Source organism: Canis lupus, chromosome 5, assembly GCF_011100685.1.
Source record: "Canis lupus familiaris isolate Mischka breed German Shepherd chromosome 5, alternate assembly UU_Cfam_GSD_1.0, whole genome shotgun sequence".
In the NCBI taxonomy this organism is placed as follows: domain Eukaryota; kingdom Metazoa; phylum Chordata; class Mammalia; order Carnivora; family Canidae; genus Canis; species Canis lupus.
Genome location: NC_049226.1, coordinates 62,689,277 through 62,710,930, shown reverse-complemented (window position 1 = coordinate 62,710,930; position 21,654 = coordinate 62,689,277). Strand labels below are relative to the sequence as shown.

The window sequence follows — 21,654 nt, the reverse complement described above, 5'->3', positions numbered from 1 at the left end:
GTATGAGACTTGCAGAGGTAGAACCACGTGGATTTGACAGTTGTCAGAGCAAGGCATAATCTTTAAAGAGGGATTTTTAGGCATAGGTAATGAGGAGGATGGAAATACTATTAAAGATTTGGGAACACAAGAAGAGGGACTGATTTGAAAAGAGGATAAGAAATACAACTTTTCATTGAGAAATCTGGGTGATTTTTGTCTTTAGGGTGATGGAAGTACTTAAGTAGACCTGGGAAGAAGTCAGGGTTGAAGGTAGAAATACTGAGAATGAGTATTTGAGTATTTGAAGTATTATAGTTGAAGCCTTGAGATTGAATGAAATTGCCAGAGGATTTAGTATCATGTGTCTTTACCAAGAATGTCACATAGCAAAACCCCCAAATCCCCCAGTTTTAGGATAGGAGTGCTCCAGAAGAGGGTGTTGTTGAAAGAACTCAGGCTGTTCCTTAGAGTTTTTATTTCTTTTTGGGACTCTTTCAGTTAGATTCTCGTTTTGGTTGGATAGTAAAGCATACTGGTGATTTTTTTTTTTTTTTTTTTTTAAGATTTTATGTTATCTATTCATGAGAGACACAGAAAGAGAGAGGCAGAGGGAGAAGCAGGCCCCACACAGGGAGCCCAATGCGGGACTTGATCTAGGCATTCCGGGATCATGCCCTGAGCTGAAGGCAGATGCCCAACTGCTGAGCCACCGAGGCATCCCAGCATACTGGTTTTGAGCATGAGAGCAGGAAAATAGGGTTTGCTTCCTTGGTCTGCCACCTCTTCCACCACATGTCCTTGTTAGAGTCCTACAACCTCTTTGTGCTTCAGTTTCCTCCCCTATAAAATGGGGATGTGATACCTTTTATAGGGTTGTTTATGAATTATTTAATAATTGAGTGTGATGCTTGAAACCTTGTAAGTGCTCTGTAAACAGTGGCTAACGTTAATGCTAGATTCTTGCTGTCTTCACTGCTTCTGATCTTAAAGGGTGCACTACTTCTCTTTTTGTTTTTATCTATTTTTCCTGTTTCTCTTTTTAAATCTGAATTTGTACAAAATACTTTTTTGTTTTTTGTTTTCACTCAGCATAACTGAGACCAGCTGAATTTTTGCAAAGAATTTTAGTCAGTGTTAATAGAGAATAAAAGGGAATAATTGTTGTAGATTCAAAACCAACATAGAAACAGTCACGCTTCTATTGCCAAAGGCCTATACAACTTGTTATTTGTTCCTGGATTTCCTGCCTCTCTCCCTGATGACCCCCAGCACCCCAGCACTCCACATGGTGGTCACTGCTTTCTATATTAGGGAGCCATCTGCCTTTTACCTCTACCGAATACTCTCCAGATTCATGCTAACAAAGCTGTTTTACTGACCCGGGACCTTTTCTTTTCATTCAACTAGGATTTTGTTTGGCATCTTACTCCAAGCCTGACTTTTCTGGACTGTGGTGATTGACATAAATGATTGTAAGTGATATATATATTTGTCCGCTGTAATATAAATAATAGGCCTAAGTCTCCTTATTTGTGGGGAATATATTTGGAATCATTTCTCAGATAAATCTTCCTTTTCCCATATGGAAAATTGGCCTTAATCAAGTAGAGTTGTACAGTGTAACAGTGCATTGATCATCAGTAAATGTATAATATGAATTAAGAATTATCATCCATGTGTTAGCAGAAAGATTGTTTTTCACATTTGAATTTTGTAGTTGTGAGTGTACTGAATTTGGTAATGTTCTCAGTTCCCTATGGCTCTTTTCCAGCGGAGCCTGAAGGATATATAATTATACACAAGCTGCAATCAAATTAGCAGAGTAACTTAGTTATTGGGATAGAATTGGAACCCAAATATCAATTTATTTTTAAAGATTTTATTTATTTATTCATGAGAGAAACAGAGAGAGAGGCAGACACACAGGCAGAGGGAGAAGCAGGCTTCCTGCAGGGAGCCCAGAGTGGGATGGGGTCCCAGGACCCCGGGTCATGACCCAAGCTGAAGGCAGACACTCAACCACTGAACCACCCAGGTGCCCCCAAATCTCAAGTTTGATTAAAAAAAAATACTAAACCACCTTCTCTGAAGGAAAGATAAAGAATTTTGTAGTCTCTATTCTGGTTTTACTTTCCTTACCTCAGGAAGAATCTAATCTGAAGAGTTTTGTTTTTTTTTCAAGACAGATGGTGGGGCAGGGGCCAATGAGGGAGGTGGGGAGAGAGAGAGAATCTTGAGTGGACTCTATGCCCAGCCCAGCTTGGAGCCTGACGTGGGACTTGAGCTCACCACCCTGAGATCATGACTGGAGCTGAAATCAAGAGTTGGACATTTAACTGACTGAGCCATCTAGGCTTTCCGAATTGAAAAGTTTTAACTCCTATAAAATGCAAAAGTCTTTCGCTTTTCCTTTCAGAAACACCACCTATACCCTTAAAATATCAATTCTTAATTTTTCTGAAGATTATTTCAGTGATTTCATGCTTCTATTTGTTTTTTTTTTTGACAATCTATATTAAATATCTTCTTAGGTAGTACTTTGATGTGTGAGAGAATAATCCCATTTTGTGTCTTTATATGAGTATTAAATATTTACCATCTTTATGATGGGGGGAGGAGTGTCTTTGGTAAATAGAGAATGGTTGGCATTTTGGTTAGACTCCTTTAGAATGAAAGCAAAAGCTGAAGTCCAGCTATTTAGTGTCAGTATCAGCACTTTCTGTCAGTTCTCTCAATCCAATTCCAGAGTTTGATCACCTCCAGGGAGAGTTGAGAATGGGAAAATAGAGACCAGCTTATCCTGTTCCTCATCTTCCCATTGTCTTATATTTGTTCCTCTGTTGTTTACGGAGAATTCTTTTTTTTTTTTTTTAAGATTTAGTTATTCATTCAGAGAGCGAGAGAGAGGCAGAGGGAGAAGCAGGCCCATGCAGGAAGCCCAATGCGGGACTCCATCCCGGGTCCCCAGGATCACACCCCAGGCCGCAGGCGGCACTAAACCGCTGTGCCACCAGGGCTGCCGTTTACGGGGAATTCTATAAACTCCTGGTCCCTTTTGGTGGAGCATCATATTTAATATTAGGTTAGTAATACAGAAAAGTTAAATTTGATAGTCCACGTAGTTCATTCACTTAGTGATAGGTAGAGGGTGAGGATTTACAGTGGAATTTCTTCAGTGTTAATTTTAGAAGAAATTGATTATTTAGTGTGAAGAAGTACTGGAGCAGTAACTTGCTAACCTAGGGAAAAATTATACAGGACAGTGGTTATTAGAAATACACTTTGTGGGGTACCTGGATGGCTTAGTCAGTTGAGCGTTTGCCTTTGGCTCGGGTCATGATCTTGGAGTCTTGGATTCGAGCCCCACATTAGGCTCCCTTAGGAGCTGGGAGCCTGCTGCTCCCTCTCTCTGCTGCTCCTCCTGCTCATGCTCTCTCTCTCTCAAAAAAATAAATAAAGTCTTAAAATAAAATACATTTTGTTTAACAGGAATAGGAAAATGTTTACATTTGACATTTGCCAGTTGTCAACACTGTGTGTGTGTGTGTGTGTGTGTGTGTGTGTGTATGTGTGTGTTTTATGTAGAATGAAAAGTATCTTCATTATCTTTCACCATTGCAAGAGTGAAGAAAACTAAGTGGCTTCTAATAAGGGAATTATTTTTAAATATTCAAGCCCACTGAAATTTAAGAGATTATTTTCAGTGTACATTTTTCTCTTAATGTTAAACTGGTTCTGATCTTCAGAGAGAACTTTGAAAAAGATACACTAGTACAGCATAGCAGACTAATATTTTAGAAAGAATATTACCAGTAATAAAAAGGACAGAATTATGATACTTTGATGCATTAATTTTAATAACTTTTTTTTCACAGCTCTTGAGTCAAGATGAGAAAAGTTAAACAGAAATATGGTTCTCATTTTGATTGTACTGAATTTATTATATGAAGTGTTATCCTTTCTTCAGATGTAGAATCTGGGTTTATGTCCTTTTTGTTTGAAAGAGTGGGTGAGGCTAATTTTTCTGTAGCAGTGGAATTAAATCTTTTTTCACCGATACCATTTAAAGCAATGCCATAGAAAATGCAGGAATTTGATTATAGCAGTCTGGGCGGTAGTTATTCCAGTTCCAAGTGGTCCTCTGCGTTTTTAAAGAACAAATTGTTAGAGATTATCTAATGCTGCTATGAAATACTCACAAAAGTTATATTTTTTCCTTGTCCTATAGTTGCTATAAAATTGATGATTTGGTTCTTTCATTAATATTCTCCTTTACAGTAATACTTTGTTCCAGTTGTCTGGCACAGATTTGGGGTCTTGCATTTTATGAACACATGTCATAAATCCAGCCTAAGATAGATGAACTTATTTTTGCTGATGTGCCTTCCCAGAAAATCTTTTTTGCTCCTCTGCAGGTTGTCAGTTAAGCTGCTTGCTTTTTATGTTTATTTTTTATTTTTTTTTATTTTTTTATTCTTCATACCAATTCCATGTGCCACTTGGGCTACCATTTAGTCTTTATGCTGCTTTAAGTGCTCCCCAGAGACAGATTGTCCATGGGGCTAATGAAGCTTAAACTAAAGGGACCCTCACTTGCATGAGCCCTTTGGGATTTTATATATATAATTTTGTAGTCTTATAGAATTTCCTAAAATTGTGTAAACATTAAACCCCACAAAACCTATCTTTTCTAAAATAGAAGACTGTTAGAGGAGATGAAAAAGTAAATGCAGATTTTAGCTTTGTGTTCTAGGTGAAAAGGATATAAATAGAATATTTGGGTTTGTGTGTGATGTCAGATTTAATTTATCATGATAACCATCAGTAGTGCACCAGATGTTTTGACTGTATTTAGCTTCATATTAAATTAAGCATAGCCAGTGGTCTCTGAAGTCCATCTGTACTGCTGCCAAAGGTAGTAGCATAGAAGACAGTGCCTTTCCTGTTATCACTGCTAGCTGCTTTCTTTCTTGCCATGATATTTAGGCTTTTGGATTACTCAGAGAAAAGGTGAGCCTTCATATTTGAACTTTGTATTCTCCAAATTACTGTGCTGGGTGTAGAGGCTTGCATGTTTCTTTTTATCACAAAAGGTGGTCATTTTTAACTTTTTGCTTGTCTACAGACCAGTGGGAACAAATTAAATAAGATTAGTTAGGAGTTTATTGAGGCCTGAAGTGTAGTGAGAGGGAAACCATTACACACAATTGCCAGCTAAACATAGGTACACCTGAGAAGATTTTTCTACATCTGCTGCTACTAGTCATGGAAAAAACAGTTAACTTACTGGCTTTGTCATATAAATGCACGTGAAGATCTGAAGATCCTTGGTTTTCTTTATACTCAGAAAGACAAGTATTGAAATCACTGAAAAAAACCTTTATATTAATTTAAATGAATACGCTTTGATTTTTACCTGATTCCTATTTCATCAGTGTAGTCAGAGAATGCATGGATCCCCCCCCCCCCCATAAGTGAGGGTAAAACATACATCTGCAGTGTTCTTACATGAGGATCATTAAGATGGCAGACCTTGCAGATCAAACAATTTCCTCCCATACTTGCTCTCATTTTCCCTAGAAAAGCATTTAGACATCTCTGAAATTAGACCTATAAAGTGTGTGGTGACGCTAGAATAAAATATCTTAGAAATTTTATCATAATGTTTTTTTTAAAGTCCTAAATGTCCTCTATTTAACATGGAATTCTTTTGTATTAACCTCCTTTCATATGCTAGCTTTCACCAGACTGCAGAATTGCCTGATCTGACTTTCTAATGTAACTGTAATGAATCTTCTGGGAAGCCAAACGATTGAACACACATACTCTGCAACTCTATTGTAAAATATTCAGTCAGTCCTGTTGATGTTGCTGATTAAAAAAGAAAGAAAAAAAAGAATTGAGGGGGTGGGAGAGAAAAATGAAAAACTCCCTAACATATATTAAGGCTTAAAAGCAAATACATTCTCCTAGGGATTTCAGCCTTTACTAGACCTCATGATGTGCAATAATGCCTCGCTTACGTATATTCAGGAACACCTTAATAAAAACATCACATAAATGGAGGCAGAATCAGCTTTGTAAAGCCAGAATTAGAGCATACGATTAAATTCAGTTTTCGACATATTTCTCTGAAAAAGCATATGGAAAAAAACCGGCCCATTTGCACAAGCAGACAAATTGCTCAGGGCATTATGCTTGAGTACCCAGCAGTTAAGTATTTGCTGGGCAATAAATGCAGCACCTATATGCACCAGAGCCCAAATGTCTTTCAAATGTGTGTCCCTTATAAGATACTTGGGGTCTTATTTAACAGCCAGAGAAGTGAGGGGAAGGCTTTTCCATGATATGTTGTTGTAATTGATTTATCCCAGGTATTTCTAATTGTAGCAATATGTGTTTAGCTTATCCATGTGAAAGGAATTGAACCAGAGTTTAATAATTAAGGATTTATTAGTTAAAACTGAATGTTATAATGAGCCAGATGCTACTGCATTGAAACAGCCATTTTCATTAGCATTTTTAAATCAAAGACAATTGAATTTAAATTTGGAGCGTCTTGCTTTTGATGAGTTAATGTTAAAATCTTCTAAAATCCATCAAATATTAGGTAAATTTCCTTTAATTTCAGTGAAAGACAACAGTATACTGAAATATCAAGATAGGTAAGTGAATTAAAGCCTCTGACTTTTAAAAATCTTGTCCTTATTTTGATTATAAAATAATCTTGAAATTCTTGTGAAAAATCATTGCAAAAATGTGCAGATTTGAAGAATGAATTTTACTTTTGACTGGAAAAGATATAAATCATTCGTATGGAAGAGGCAGTGGTGAATGGGAATGGAGATATGTGTTGTTTTTTTTTTTTTTTTCTCTTATCACAGAGAAGCATTTTTAATAATAGCTTGAGTGGTTTGATAAAGCATCCAAAGGAAACTCCCAGGAGAAGAAGATTATACTGGAGAGAGAGATCTTTCTCTGAATCATTTACACTAACCTCTTGCTGAAGCACAGCTTGCATTTTTAATGAAGGATGATTGCATTTCATAAACAGACCTTTAAAAATTAAAATAATATTGATCCTTGTTTAGGTCTATTAAAATAGCATGCTATACATCTCTTTCTAATAGCTCAGGACAGATTATTAATATTTTTAACAGTATATACACAGTTTAATATTTTTTAAAAAAGATTTTATTTGGGAGAGAGAGAGAGAACAGGAAGTGGCGGGAGGGACAGCGGGAGAGGAAGAGAGAGAAGTAGACTCCCCACTGAGCAGGGAGCCCAGTGTGGGGCTTAATGAGGGGCTTGTTGTGTGGGTTGATCCCAGGACCCTGGGATCATGGCCTGAGCCAAAGGCAGGTCCTTAACTGACTGAGCCACCCAGGTGCCCCTCTTTTGACTCTTTATAGTGACTTTTTTTTTTGTTATCCATACATGTATCCATATAATATATAAGGCATTGTATACTGTTTTTATAATTCATATAAATGGTGTCATTCTATAAGTATCTTTTTGCAAATTGCCTTTTTCCTTCAGCATCACATTCTTTAGTATTTTTTTTTTTTTTAGTATCACTGCATATCAGTTGCTCGTTATTCTTTCTTTAATGCTCTTCTTTTCTTTGTAGGTCTGAGTTCTAACCAATATCGTTTTCCTCTCTATGAACAACTTACTTTAACACTTCTTGGAAAGTATGCCTACTGGCAACAAAAATTCCCTTAATTTTTGTTTGAGAAATTCTCAATTTGTTTGAGAAATTCTTTATTTCTACTTGACTTTTAAAAGGATAAGGTCATTGGGTACAGAGTTCTAAGATAGTGGAGATTTTTCTTTTGACACTTTCTGTATAGCATGTCATCCTTTTTTTTTTTTTTTTTGGTGTTGTATGATGTTTATTTTTTTAAAAGAATTTATTTATTTGAGAGAGAAAGAGCGCATGCAGGAGGGGTAGAGAGAGAGGAAGAAGCAGACTCCCCGCTCAGTGGGGAACCTGATTCAGGACTCCATCCCAGGATCCCAGAATCATGACCTGAACTGAAGACAGACACTTAACCTACTGAGCCACCCAGGCACCCCTCAGAGTTAAACATTTTATTTCTTTTTAAAAAGATTTTATTTATTCATGAGAGACACAGAGAGAGGGCCAGAGACATAGGCAGAGGGAGAAGTAGGCTCCCTGCGGGGAACCTGATGTAGAATTCTACCCCAGGACCCTGGGATCATGACCTCAGCCAAAGGTAGATGCTCAACCATTGGAGCCATCCAGGCGTCCCACAGTTTAATACTTTGTAATCAGAAGTTTTTTTAAATAGGACTTTGATTAAAATGCTTTCGGAAAATGTTTATCTTTGTTAAGTATTACTTTGAAAACAATCTTTATGTTATGAATGATTTTAAAGTTTGGCACTTTATCTTTTTTATTATTTTTTATTTCTAAGTAATCTCTATACCCAGTGTGGGGCTCCAACACAAAACACTGAGATCAAGAGTCATGCTCAACTGACTGAGCCAGCCAGGTGCCCTTAAAGTTTGGAACTTTAAATTGTTATCATCATAGATTCTCTGGTTTCATGTATATTCCTTTATTTCTCTCAGTCACATTAGTTTCCTACAAGGGGAATGGGTTTATTTGAAACACTGAATGTAGCATAGGAAAAGAGATTGGGTAGCTTTCAAGAAACCTTGGTTCACTTACACTGTTGTGACGAGGGCATCAAATTACCTGTCAGTAGTCCGTGTTTTTACTTTTGAAATCTGTCCCTCTGTGAAAATGGAATATCTATAAAGTTACTGTGAAGTTTTCTGAATTACCACTTTACAGTTGTGTATCATTTTGAAGACTCCTCTCTGAACAAGGATCATAGGGGTTGCTGGAAGTTTAGTGCTTCCCATGTTAATATAACTGGAAGATGGTACTTAGTGTTGTTTTCCTTCTTCTTTTCTAAAAATGAAAATATTCCTAAGTTAAAGATTTAGTATAAGAATATAAACCTGCAAAGCAAGTGCTTCTTTCAGGTAGAAGGACTAGAAATACAAAGCAAAGTCACAGTTCAGTGACTATGACCATCTTTTGGGCGACAGCCAATTTTCTTTTTATTCCCATTTGAACAGTGGCACACTTACAGTGAGTAGGAGCACAGGCTTAGGAGGCAGTCTGCTCAAATTCAGCTCCTGCCCCTTCCACGTATGCTGGCCTCGTGACCTGTGGGCAGGTTATCCTGGTCTCTGCATCGGTTTTCTGTAAAACGGGGTTAATAATAGTAGCCTTTCAAGGGCTGTTGTGAAAATTACATAGGTCACTCCTAGAAGCTATGTAAGTTTTAGCTGTTCTTGTATTATTTGCTTTGGTTTTACTTGTTTTGCAATGGTTAAGGAAAAGTTATTTGGGGGAATATTCTTATAATACAATCAAATGAGGGAATTCATTATAATTTCTTGGACTTAAGTTTTTTTGCTACCTTTGCTTTTTATTTTACTTCTTGTGTTTTGTATATCACTAGATGAGGATGCTGATAATGTAGGTACTTGAATTTTTTATTTATTTATGGTGAGTAAAGCAAAGCTATAGGATTTTATTAAGCAAGGATAGAGAGAAAGCTCTCAGGAGTGAGATGGGTCCCAACATGGTTGCCTACCTGAAATTCTTTTTTTGTAATGAAATGGATCCTAAACTAAAGATTTATTATTATTTTTTTAATTAAAAAAATTTTTTTTTTTTAATTTATGATAGTCACACAGAGAGAGAGAGGCAGAGACATAGGCAGAGGGAGAAGCAGGCTCCATGTACTGGGAGCCCGACGTGGGATTCGATCCCGGGTCTCCAGGATCGCGCCCTGGGCCAAAGGCAGGTGCCAAACCGCTGCGCCACCCAGGGATCCCCTAAACTAAAGATTTAATATAAGAATATAAAACTGCAAAGGAAGGTCTTCTCTGAGGTAGTCTGTGGAGTTAACTCTGATATTCTGTATAGTTTACTAGTTGTTGTAGAAATAAGCACAGTCCTTGGAAATCTTGACAATAAAACCATATGTATTTTACACATTCTTTCACCTGATATTGTAGAGGGGATCAGTAGAGCAAAACTAGTCAGGTTGGCATATGTTTAACTTTGGCATCGTTTAGGAACCCTGGCAGAAACATGGACTTTGCTATTTATTTGAAGATAAAATGACTCCACTATTTTTTAAATTTTTTAAAATTTATTTATGATAGTCACAGAGAGAGAGAGAGAGAGAGAGAAAGAGAGAGAAGCAGAGACACAGGCAGAGGGAGAAGCAGGCTCCATGCACCGGGAGCCCGATGTGGGATTCGATCCCGGGTCTCCAGGATCACGCCCTGGGCCAAAGGCAGGCGCCAAACCGCTGCGCCACCCAGGGATCCCGACTCCACTATTTTTTAATTAAATATTAAATTACATGTGGTCAGGCTGGTTGCTTCTGAAATACTGGGGTGCTAATTTGTGAAGACCTGACAGGGGCAGCACATTGAGACCCATTCTGCTCAGTGAAGGCTCCCCGGCTGATGTGTGGCTTCCCTAGATAGTCTAGGATAGGAGAATTATTTATTCTTACTGTTTTGCCTCTTTATAATGACTGAAGGAGAAGATATTATAGAAAATCAAAGAATCTAATTCTTGTGGAATTCATAGTATTTTATTTGTTTAAGATTTTTAAAAATGTATTTATTCATGAGAGACACAGAGAGGCAGAAACATAGGCAGAGGGAGAAGCAGGTTCCCTGCAGGGAGCCTGGTGTGGAACTTGATCCCAGGACCCCGGGATCACAACCTGAGCTGAAGGCAGATGGTCAACCACTGAACCACCCAGGCATCCCCATAGTATTTTATTAATGTTCTTTCAGAACCCCCCCCCCCCCCCCCCCCCCCCCCCACTGCAAGCCAAATCATGTCTGGTAACCTTTTGTGTATAGTATTACAGAGAATAGTTTCTTTTCCTTGGGAATAGTACTGAACTCAGGCAGAATTAGGAAATGAGTAAAATTTGCTTTGGGGATCATCCCTCCTCCTCCTCCTCTTCTTCTTCTTCTTCTTTTTTTTTTTTTTTTTAAAGATTTTATTTATTCATTCATGAGAGAGAGAGAGAGAGAGAGAGAAGCAGAGACACAGGCAGAGGGAGAAGCAGGCTCCACGCAGGGAGCCCTACGTGGGACTTGATCCCGGGTCTCCAGGATCACGACCTGGGCTGAAGGCGGCCCTAAACCGCTGAGCCACCCAGGTTGCCCCATCCCTCTTCTTTTTATGTGACCTTCTTACTTCCTCCACAAGCCCAGATACCCTCCCCTCAGAAACCAGCACTTGTCTTCTATCTGCCCTATCATTCCAGTGTTCCATGCAACTGTTTTCCCTATTTCACCTTCTGGAGAATAGACTTTGATGTTAGGTATTCCTGCTATCAGCCATATGAGTGAACGATTACACATTAAAATGTTTTACCCATAATCTTCCCAGAATTATTTGTATAAAAATAAGGTGTAAATAAATAATAGGTAGATGTTATGCTTATTAGTTGCCAGACGCTGTTGCAAATTTCTTGACAGTGGGGTTAAGGACATTTATCATTGTAATAATGCTATAAAGGAGATAACTGTTATTTCTCCATTTTATAGAGGAAACCAAAGAAGAGAGAGTAATTTCAATAAGGTTATGTAGATAGTAAGTGGTAGAGCAGGGATTCAGACCCTGGCAGTCAGGATCCACAGCCTGAATCATAGGCTGAATCGCTGTGCTGTACTACCTCTCTCTCAGTGTGTATGGATTTCCAGTTGGGAGAGTTCCAGGTACTCTACGTGAAATGCCTCTGTGTGTTTGTGTGTGTGTGTGCGCGCACGCGCACGCATAAGGGTAGGAAGAGAGGTACAGAGATTTTTGCCTTCTCTACCCCCTCCTCAAATTCAGGGTGGCCAGTGTTGCCTGAAAATCATCTTTTTAATAATTTGCCTGCTAGTCACAATTCCTTTCTTTCCTGTTCTCCCAAAACTCGGATTAAGAGTATTGATGCAACTCTTGATCTTGGAGTTCTAGGTTTGAGCCTCATGTTGGCTATAGAGGTTACTTAAAAATAAGAACATCTAGGGGCACCTGGGTAGCCTCGTTTGTTAAGTGTCCAGCTCTTAGTTTTAGCTCAGATCATGATCTCATGGGTCATGGGATGGAGCTCCATGGGCAGGCTCCATGCTCAGTGGGGAGTCTGCTTGAGATTCTCTGCCCCCCACCCCATGCATGTACTCTCTCTCTCAAAAAAAAATTTTTTTTAGATTTATTTGAAAGAGAGATAGCATGAGTAGGGGGAGGAGGGGTAGAGGGAGAGGGAGGAGTAGACACCCCACTGAGCAGGGAGCCTGATGTGGGACTCAGTCCCAGGACCCTGGGATCATGACCTGAGCCAAAGGCAGACACTTAACCAGCTTAGCCACCCAGGTGCCCATCAAAGAAATCTTTAAAAAAAAAAATCTTCTAAAAAAAACTGACTGTAATTTTGAGCAAGATACTTAACCCATTCAAAGCATAGTCTCCTTATTTCTAAAATGGGCACAACACTAAGAATACCTACTCTTAGGGAAAGAGCAAAGAAGGAACTGATACAAAGTACTTGGTGTAATTCCTGGCATGTCCTAGGTGTGTTTTTGTTTGTTTTTTTGGTAGTGATAAGGTGGGCAGAGGTGGGGGTGGTGGGTGTTTGTAAACAAGGACTACTTGAATAAGTATCTTTCAGAGTTAATGAGAAATCATCATGATGGGCAAGAGAAGAGCACCTGTTTCAGGAAGTGTCCTAAGGTGTTTCAAGGATTTTGGAGCATCTTGTATTGAAGACAAGATTAATAATTGCTTTTGAAATGGTATGTTCGGTATTACAGTAGTTTGAAGCTATGAAAGACAAACTGTGACTGAAAATCTTATTAACCTGGGAACTTTCCATAGCTGAAAAATATTTTCAGAGAGAATAGGAAAAAAGGCAGATGAATTTTGCACATAGAAATATATATATATTTGGGCAGCCCTGGTGGCTCAGCGGTTTGGTGCCACCTTTGGCCCGGGGTGTCATTCTGGAGACCCGGGATCGAGTTCCAGGTCGGGCTCCCTGTGTGGAGCCTGCTTCTCTTTCTGCCTGTGTCTCTGCCTCTCTCTGTCTCTCTCATGAATAAATAAATAAAATCTTAAAAAAAAAAAAAAGAAATATATGTATTTTTAAGTCCCATCAAGAGAAGGGGATTCAGAATGTGGAAGAAAAATGATTTTTATATGGTGATAGCACTAGTTTTTCCATTATCCAGTTAAATAATAGTTAAAGTTTGCTTTTGCCATGAACCTAAGATAACAAACATTTCTCCGTATTACAGATGAATGAGAAAACACCTTTTTAGGAAAAGCAATTTTGTAAAATATGTCTTGATTCTTACTCCTGGATTACTTAAGAATTATTTTCTCTAAATAGTTTAAAAGGAGATCTTTAAACTCTTGGGTTAATATCAGAGCTAATATTTGTGACTTTTTTTTTCGTTTAAAAATAAAGGTGGCATTTAAAAAGAAATCTCCCAGGGTGCCCGGCTGGCTCAGTCAGTAGATTGTGAGACTCATAATTTTGGAATTGTGGGTTCGAGCCCCATTTGGGTTAGAGATCAGTTTAAAAAATAATAAAAAGAAACCTCTCAAGATAAATGAGACCTTAGTGTCCTAATTGTTCATAATTCTAAAGCATGTAGTAAGATTCCTCTTTGACAATTAAAATCTTTTTAAAAAAATATTTTATTTATTTATTTATGAGAGACACAGAGAGAGAGAGAGAGAGGCAGAGACACAGGAAGAGGGAGAAGCAGGCTCCATGCAGGGAGCCCAATGTGGGACTTGATCCCGGGACTCCGGGATCATGCCCTGTGCTGAAGGCAGGTGCTCAAAGGCTGAGCCACCTAGGCGTCCCTAAAATCTTTATTATTCTTCCTGTTTAATGTAATCCTTAATTCTAAAAACATGGGGAATTACAAACCTTGGCAGATGCTATAGAAAAGGTGTGTGGAAAAGGTATTTCTTCTGCATCCAATTTTCAGGTCCTACCCCCATTTCAAAAGTTTATAGTTTTTTCCTTCTGTTACTGTTCTTTCTTCTGTCTTTTTTTTTTTTTTTTTAATTTTTTTAAATTAAAGTAGGCTCCATGCCCGTTGTGGGGCTTGAACTCACCACTCTTAGATCAAGAGTCCCATGCACTACCGACTGAGCAGCCAGGTGCCTCTTTTCTTCTACTATCTTTACTATCTTTCAGTGTAAATTTAAGATTTTTTTTTTTTACATATACATGTCTTTATCAGGAACCAAAGGTTTTTAATATAGCATTTTATTATGCACGTATTAGGGAATAGAAATGTGTATATGCATATATTAATCAGAAGCATTTAAATTACTTTTTGAAAAATACTGATTAAATTATTAGTCACTTTTTCAGAAGAATCACAGAGTGGGAAAACCTTGTTGGTAATTGGCATGATATTTCCTCAGTAGTTTTTCTTTCTGTCTACTATGGACAGCTTTTGACAGTTACAGAAGATGTCTGTTAGAATCCAGTCCTCCTGGGAAAATCCCTGGGGTGACTGACTTTGATGGATCCTGGCCATGAATTACACCCACCTGAGTGTTAGAACGAGCTGTGGCATGAAGCCTAGAGAGTTCTGTACCCATCATGTAGTCTCAGTTTGAAGCATTCTCTGCTCTTTTTCTTGGCAGTTTATTCAAAGGAATATTTGCTACATTTACTATTTATTTGGTACCTGCATGGCTTCAGTTGTCAGAAAAACAGTATCCTGAGATTCTGTGTCTAACAACAGTATTTATAGCAACTTCAGGCATTTGATATAAAGAAATGATGTGATTCCTGCAATAGGTAAAATGTATCTTTGTTCCAACTCTGTTTTAAAAAGTGCTATTTATATGTTATAAAAAAATCTGTGATATATAATATGGGCTAGTCAGTGGCAATATGAGTATGTCTGGTGGCTAAAATTAAAAAGTTTTATGGCAAGGGCTGCCTGGGTGGACGGTTGACTGTCCCAATTCTTGTTTTGGCTCAGGGCATGATCTCAGGGCTGTGGGTTTGAGCCCAGTGCTGGCTCTGCTCTCAGCTCCGAATCTGCTTGTCCCTCTCCCTCCCCCTCTGCTCCTCCCCATACTTGTGCTTGCTCTTTCTCTCTCTCTCTCTGTAAAATAAAATCTTTAAAAAAGCGTTTTGTGACCAAAAAAGGGGGAAAAGAACCTAGAATTACACAAACTAGAGGCAGAACCCACTAAGGCACCGTGTCTCCTTGTAGATGACTAATGCATCCCAGCTAATTAGTGTTTTCTTATTTTGATGCCTGATAGAAAAAAATATTTTTTTTAACCCTTGACTTTTTTGAGGAGGGAATCTTATTTTGAGAGTAGGTATTTTGAAGGCACGAAATGATGTAACATTTTATTTTACTTTAAGATTTTTATTTATTTATTTGAGCAAGCAAAGATGGAAGGGGCTGAGGGGGAAGCCGACTCTCCACTGAGCTCAGCTGGATCCCAGGCTTGGATCCCAGGATCTTGAGATCATGACCTGAGCTGAAGTCAGACTCTTAACCCACTAAGCCACTCGGGCACCCCTGATGTAACATTTTAGAGTTTAATTGGAAATATATATATATCTATAGATATATATATATTTAAAGATTTATTTACCTATTCATGAGAGAGAGAGAGAGAGAGAGAGAGGCAGAGAAGCAGGCTCCCTGCAGAGAGCCCTATGCGACCCCAGACCCTGGGACCATGACCTGAGCCAAAGGCAGGTACCCAACCGCTGAGCCACCCAGGGGTTCCTTAATTGGAATAATTAGTTCTAAAAAGGACTGGAGTTGGTTTATGTGAAAACTTAAAAAAAAATTTAATTTATCAGTATTATTTGGGAGAAAATTGCACACTGTACCTTTCCTGACCAGAAATCTTAGACATTGGTAGACTGATCTTTACCAATCAACTGCCATAGCAGAGTTACAGAATACCGGATATTAAGGCTAACTTTGGAGTAGGACGGCTGACGGTGATGGTGCACACAGAAGGGAAGCCACTTGCTGGTAAAGATGGAATAGAGATCTGAACCCAGGCAGTTTGATTCCAGAGTCCAGCCCTTAACTGTGACCTGAATAGACCAGAAGCCACTGAAAGAGCCTGGACATTGCTCAGTAAAAGAATGCCTATTGGTCCTTAAAAGACATTGAGCAGGTTTTGTATTGAGGCAGTGCTGCTTGTATCCATAAAGCACTGTACTACCCTGCTCCCTGCCCTCCTCTTCTCTTACTCTGCTGCTGCAGCATTCACTCATTCAGCACATTTTTACTGACTGCCAGGCACAGAACTAAGAATAATAGTCACCCAGTTGCTTTCTAGATGTCCTTACTTTTGGCTCTCTAAAATCCATTCTTAACACAGTGAGAGTGATTTATTTTGTGAAGCATAGATCACGTCATTCTCTTACTTAAATCCCTTTAGGAGTTCCTCATCCCTGTGAGGGTAAAGTCTAGATTTCTTTCAGTGGCCATATACCACCACAGTCTGGCTCTTCCAACTCTCTGATGTAACCTCTGACCACTCTACCCTGCTTTGTTGGTTTCAGTTACATTGTTGTTTGAGGAACTGACAAGCTGACTCTCATTCAAGGTATATTACATTTATTGAAACCCTCAGCCTGGAATGCTCTTCCTTTAGATTTTGCTTTGCTTACTCTGTTTTATAATTTATCTATTTATTTTTTTAAAAAATTGATTTAGTTATTTGAGAGAGAGTGCCAGCATAGGCAGAGCCCGTTGTGTGGGTTGATTTTGGGACTCTGGATTTGCGCCCTAAGCCAAAGGCTCAACCACTGACCACCCAGGCATCCCAATATATTTCAATAGAGGTACAAACAGGAAACTTTGATAGGAACCAAAAGCAAATCCTGATTTTGAGGACCAGACGAATCTTCATCGCAATGGCATTTAAACTGGGCCTTTTCAAAAGTAAGAAGGATATTGTAAGATAGAAAAGAAGGGAATGTACTTGTGGTGGTAGAAAAGTGTGCTGCCAAGACTCAGCAGGTGGACCATGGAAAAGGAAGGGCTGAGGCCAAAAGTTTAATCTTAAAATTAGAGTGCAAGGACTGTAGACTTCATTCAGTGGACAGTGGAATCCAGTAGTTTTTAAGCAGGAGAGTATCTCATCAGACTTCTCTTTGTGGTGATTTAACCAGGTGACCAGAAAGGCTGAACCAGGCCAACAGTGGTATGGTAGAGGAGACAGATTGGAAAACATTTGGGAGATGGAAATGAAAGTACTTGATACCTGGACATGCCAAATATCAGTAAATGAGGAAGTGTAACCATGAAAGTAATTAAAATAGCCTGGGGTAAAGTGGTCAGCATGAGTAGCACACACCTCCTTACTGACCTACTTGACTAGAGGTGGGATAAGCTGCATCAACAGCGCTATTGATGTCAAAGAAAAATCAAATTGTTCTATATGTGGTATCTGTTTATTTGGGTCTAGGTGATTTTGAAGTTTTCATTTTATTTTATTTTAAAAATATTTATGTATTTATTTTAGAGAGAAAGAGAGAGAGCACTGTGAGCACAGGGTAGGGGTGGGAGTAGGGGAGGGGGGAGAGCAGACCATCCACTGAGCATAGAGCCCAGTGCAGCCCCATCTCACCACTGTGAGATCATGACTTGAGCCAAAACCAAGAGCCGATTGTTCAACTGACTATGCTACCAATGTCCCCATGAAGTTTTCCATTTTAGACCATGGGCATTTTTCTCCATGATTCTGCAATTCTGTTAATTTTTTCTCAACTAGATTCTTTTTTTTTTTTTTAAAGATTTTATGTATTTATTCATGACAGACACATGCAGAGAGGCAGAGACACAGGCAGAGGAAGAAGTAGGCTCTCTGTGGGGAGCCTGATGCAGAACTCAATCCCAGAACCTTGGGATCATGACCTGAGCTGAAGGCAGACACTCAACCACTGAGCTACCCAGATGCCCCCCCCCCAACTAGATTCTAAGAGTCTTTAAGTATGGGGATGATGTTTTCTTTCTTTTGTGTTTTACCATGAAACTCTGTATAGAACTGTGCACTTGGCAGACTGAGTATTTGTTAACCAGCATCTCTACTTTTACATTTTCTTGTTTTATTTTACCTTGTTTTATTTTACTGCCTTATTAAAATCTAAATGTGATCCCTTCCTGACCAAATAGATACTGTGAGCTGTTTGATCAGTTCCTTATTCCTATTCTGTTCTAATGGCTATATGGCACACCTGATTGTATAATTTTTTCTATCAAGTTACTTGGTTGAGAGCTTACCCATCAGTTATGTTGCTCTGCTTAAGACTTTTCGTTTGTGGGATCCCTGGGTGGCGCAGCGGTTTAGCGCCTGCCTTTGGCCCAGGGCGCGATCCTGGAGATCCGGGATCGAATCCCACGTCAGGCTCCCGGTGCATGGAGCCTGCTTCTCCCTCTGCCTGTGTCTCTGCCTCTCTCTCTCTCTGTGACTATCATAAATAAATAAAAAAAATTAAAAAAAAAACTTTTCGTTTTTGTTTTAATTTTAAAGATTTCATTTATTTATTTATTTATTTATTTATTTATTTATTTATTTATTTATTTATTTATTTATTTATGAGAGAGAGAGAGAGAGAGGCAGAGGCAGAGACATAGGCAGAGGGAGAAGCAGGCTTCATGCAGGGAGCCTGATGTGGGACGCGATCCCTGGTCCCCAGGATCAGGCCCTGGATCGAAGGCGGCGCTAAACCGCTGAGCCACCTGGGGTTGCCCTGCACAGGACTTTTTGAAAAGCATTTTAGGATGAAACTACCATGACTTACTATCGTGTTTGTGAAGATTTGTAGTATCAGATGAATTATACTTGAAGAAAATTCTGTTACAAAGGTAAAAAACTGAATTCCCTCTGTAGTTAGTCTGGACCTCATAATGTTATGAGAAGTATGATATAAAATTTGTCTCTTGCCATGTATGAAGCTTAAGTGTTTTCTACAGCAGAGTTTTCTGCAGTGCTGAAACAAGACATAGAATTCTTAGCTTTTTGTTAAAATGTACTCGAGCAGTTACTCAGTGGCAACCTTAGTGATCTTTGGGTGTAACTTGAATAGCAGTTTAATTTCATAAAGTCCTTTAGGCCTTGAGTTAAATTAAAGAGAATTATCTCTCAAATATGTGTCCATTCCCACTTGGAGAGCTTTTCATTTCACAGCCTCCATATTAAGATCAATTTCTGGGACTCTAATTTTCATTCACTTCATCCGTATCCATTGAGTACTTACCTGTGTTTCTCACATAGTCTAAGATGTGAGGAGGTAGCAGTGAATAAAACAAACCAATATTTCTTAATTCATTGAAAAACATTCCAGTGGGAGAAAACAGACAATAAACAAAGGAGTGCAGACATGTAGATGGTGATAAGCCCTGTGGGGGAAAATAAAGCAGGAAAGGGGGAAAAGGAGTGTCAGGATTGAGGGAGTGGTAATGATGGGTTTGTTAAGAGTGGTTGGGAAGATGCATTAGAACAAAGAAGTGAGTCATGAAGATGTCTGAGGAGAGACTACTCTCTAGTGGAGTGAATAGCTAGCTCTGAGGCCTTTTTTGAGTTTCATTTTATTGATTGGCTTTCCTTAATGAGGCTATGGAGATATATACAAAGAAACTTTACAGAGAATGAAATATATACATCAGTTGGAATAAAAACAGTTGAAATAATCACATAAACATGTTAGGTGCTTGAATTCTCATCTTGTTTTTTTTTTTTTAATTTTTATTTATTTATGATAGTCACAGAGAGAGAGAGAGAGAGAGGCAGAGACATAGGCAGAGGGAGAAGCAGGCTCCATGCACCGGGAGCCCGACGTGGGATTCGATCCCGGGTCTCCAGGATCGCGCCCTGGGGCGAAGGTAGGCGCCAAACCACTGCGCCACCCAGGGATCCCAAATTCTCATCTTGATATTGGACTTGTTAAGTTAAAATATGTGTAGAGTGGGGCACCTGGCAGGCTCAGTTGGTGGAGCATGTGACTCTTGATCTCAGGGTTGTAAGTTTGATCCCTTCATTGGATGTAGAGATTACTTAAAAATAAATTCTTAAAAACCATATGTGTAGAGTGTATGAACATATGTGCCCCTGGCTGTTTGTGTATGAAAATTTTAGTAAGGCAGCCGTGGTAATTATATTGTAGAATATTGTTACAAGGGAAGTTGTAATTGTTATTAGAGTTCAGCAGTCAGCCTGTGTTTATTATACTTTTGCTGTTAGATTAGTAGTGTGCCAAGTATTGGGGAAGATAGCAAAGTACAAGCTACTGTGCTCTGGTGTGATTGGCCAGACTGTTGTCTATATAGACACTATAAAATAAAGCAGCATGGTTGAATGGGACCAGTACTGAACTAGCATTCCTACATATCTTTCAATAGTGGCAGAATAACTTTACATACCAATTTAGCTTTATAGCTTTTAATCCTTACATTTCTGAGGACATCCTGGGAGAGTCCTTTTTGTTTTTAAAGATTTTATTTATTCATGAGAGACACAGAAAGAGAGGCACAGACAGAGGCAGAGGGGGAAGCAGGCTCCCCACAGGGAGTCCAGTGTGGGACACGATCCTGAAACTCCAGGATCACGCCCTGAGCCAGAGGCAAACATTCAAACACAGAGCCACCCGATGTCCTGAGAGAGATTCCTTTTTGGAGTAGGTGTCAGATAAGAGCTAGTTTTGATTTCACATGGGTTCAGAGTGCTTGAGAGGACTGTTTTCATTGCATAATGATTCTAGAACTATGGTTGAGTAAACAAGTCTACTGAAAACAAATATGATGTATTGATTTTCTATTGTGGAACCATGGTATGCTATGGAATGTCATGTTGTAATATTTGATTTTCATTATTGGGTGTAAATAAACTGAATCCTTTGGTATACGTACTATATAAGAATGGCCCTGTTCACCTTGAAAACCAACAGTGTTTTTCCTGGTCTTACACCATATGATCATACTAATTTATGTTACCAGCTGGTTGAATTAGATTTTTTTCTTTTTCCCCTATGAGGAGTAGACTTTTTATTTTACTTTATCTTAGTTGTTAAGCATGGAACAAAGCCATTTTCTCCTCATCTTTTGAGTGATGTACGGGTAATCTTTTTATTGCATGTACACTGATCAACATGTCAGGAATAATGTCATTACGAAAATACGTTCCTTTCAAGCTGTTACTCACTTTATAAAGTCTTTTTCCTTCTTCATTTAACATTCATTAACTGAAAACTGATATTTTTTTGAGTGCCACTTTGTTCTAGACATCTCTTTGGGTTTCAGTGATGAGGAAGACATTTTTCTTCATAGAGGTAAAAGTATGGAAGATGAAGTAGATTGTTAATTACAGTAATGTGTGGTATGTGTTCCAAAAGAGGAAGAAGAGGGTTCTATTTGGGTATAATTAGCAGGGGCGCTTGACTTGGAACAAGAGACATCTGAGTTGAAACCTATAGTATGATGAAGAATCAGCTGACACACAGGTATGGCAATAGGAAGCAAAATGAAAGCCCATTCTGGAGTAGGAAGAAACCCCTATTCAGTGCCCCAGAGGCAAAACAAAATAACAGAAAGCAA

At 38.8% G+C, this 21,654-nt stretch overlaps 1 protein-coding gene across 5 annotated transcripts in view; it reads left to right on the top strand.

Annotated features, from left to right (window-relative positions):
* Positions 1-21,654, top strand: part of RERE (arginine-glutamic acid dipeptide repeats) — a 409,781-nt gene that overhangs the window by 51,511 nt on the left and 336,616 nt on the right. For 4 of the 5 annotated variants that reach the window (XM_038537881.1, XM_038537876.1, XM_038537880.1 and 1 more), the window contains exon 2: positions 1,390-1,454. The exons of the other annotated variant lie outside the window; for it this stretch is intronic. The gene's annotated coding sequence lies outside the window, so the exon portion shown is untranslated. The remainder of the gene's footprint in view (positions 1-1,389; positions 1,455-21,654) is intronic. 5 annotated transcript variants of the gene reach the window in all.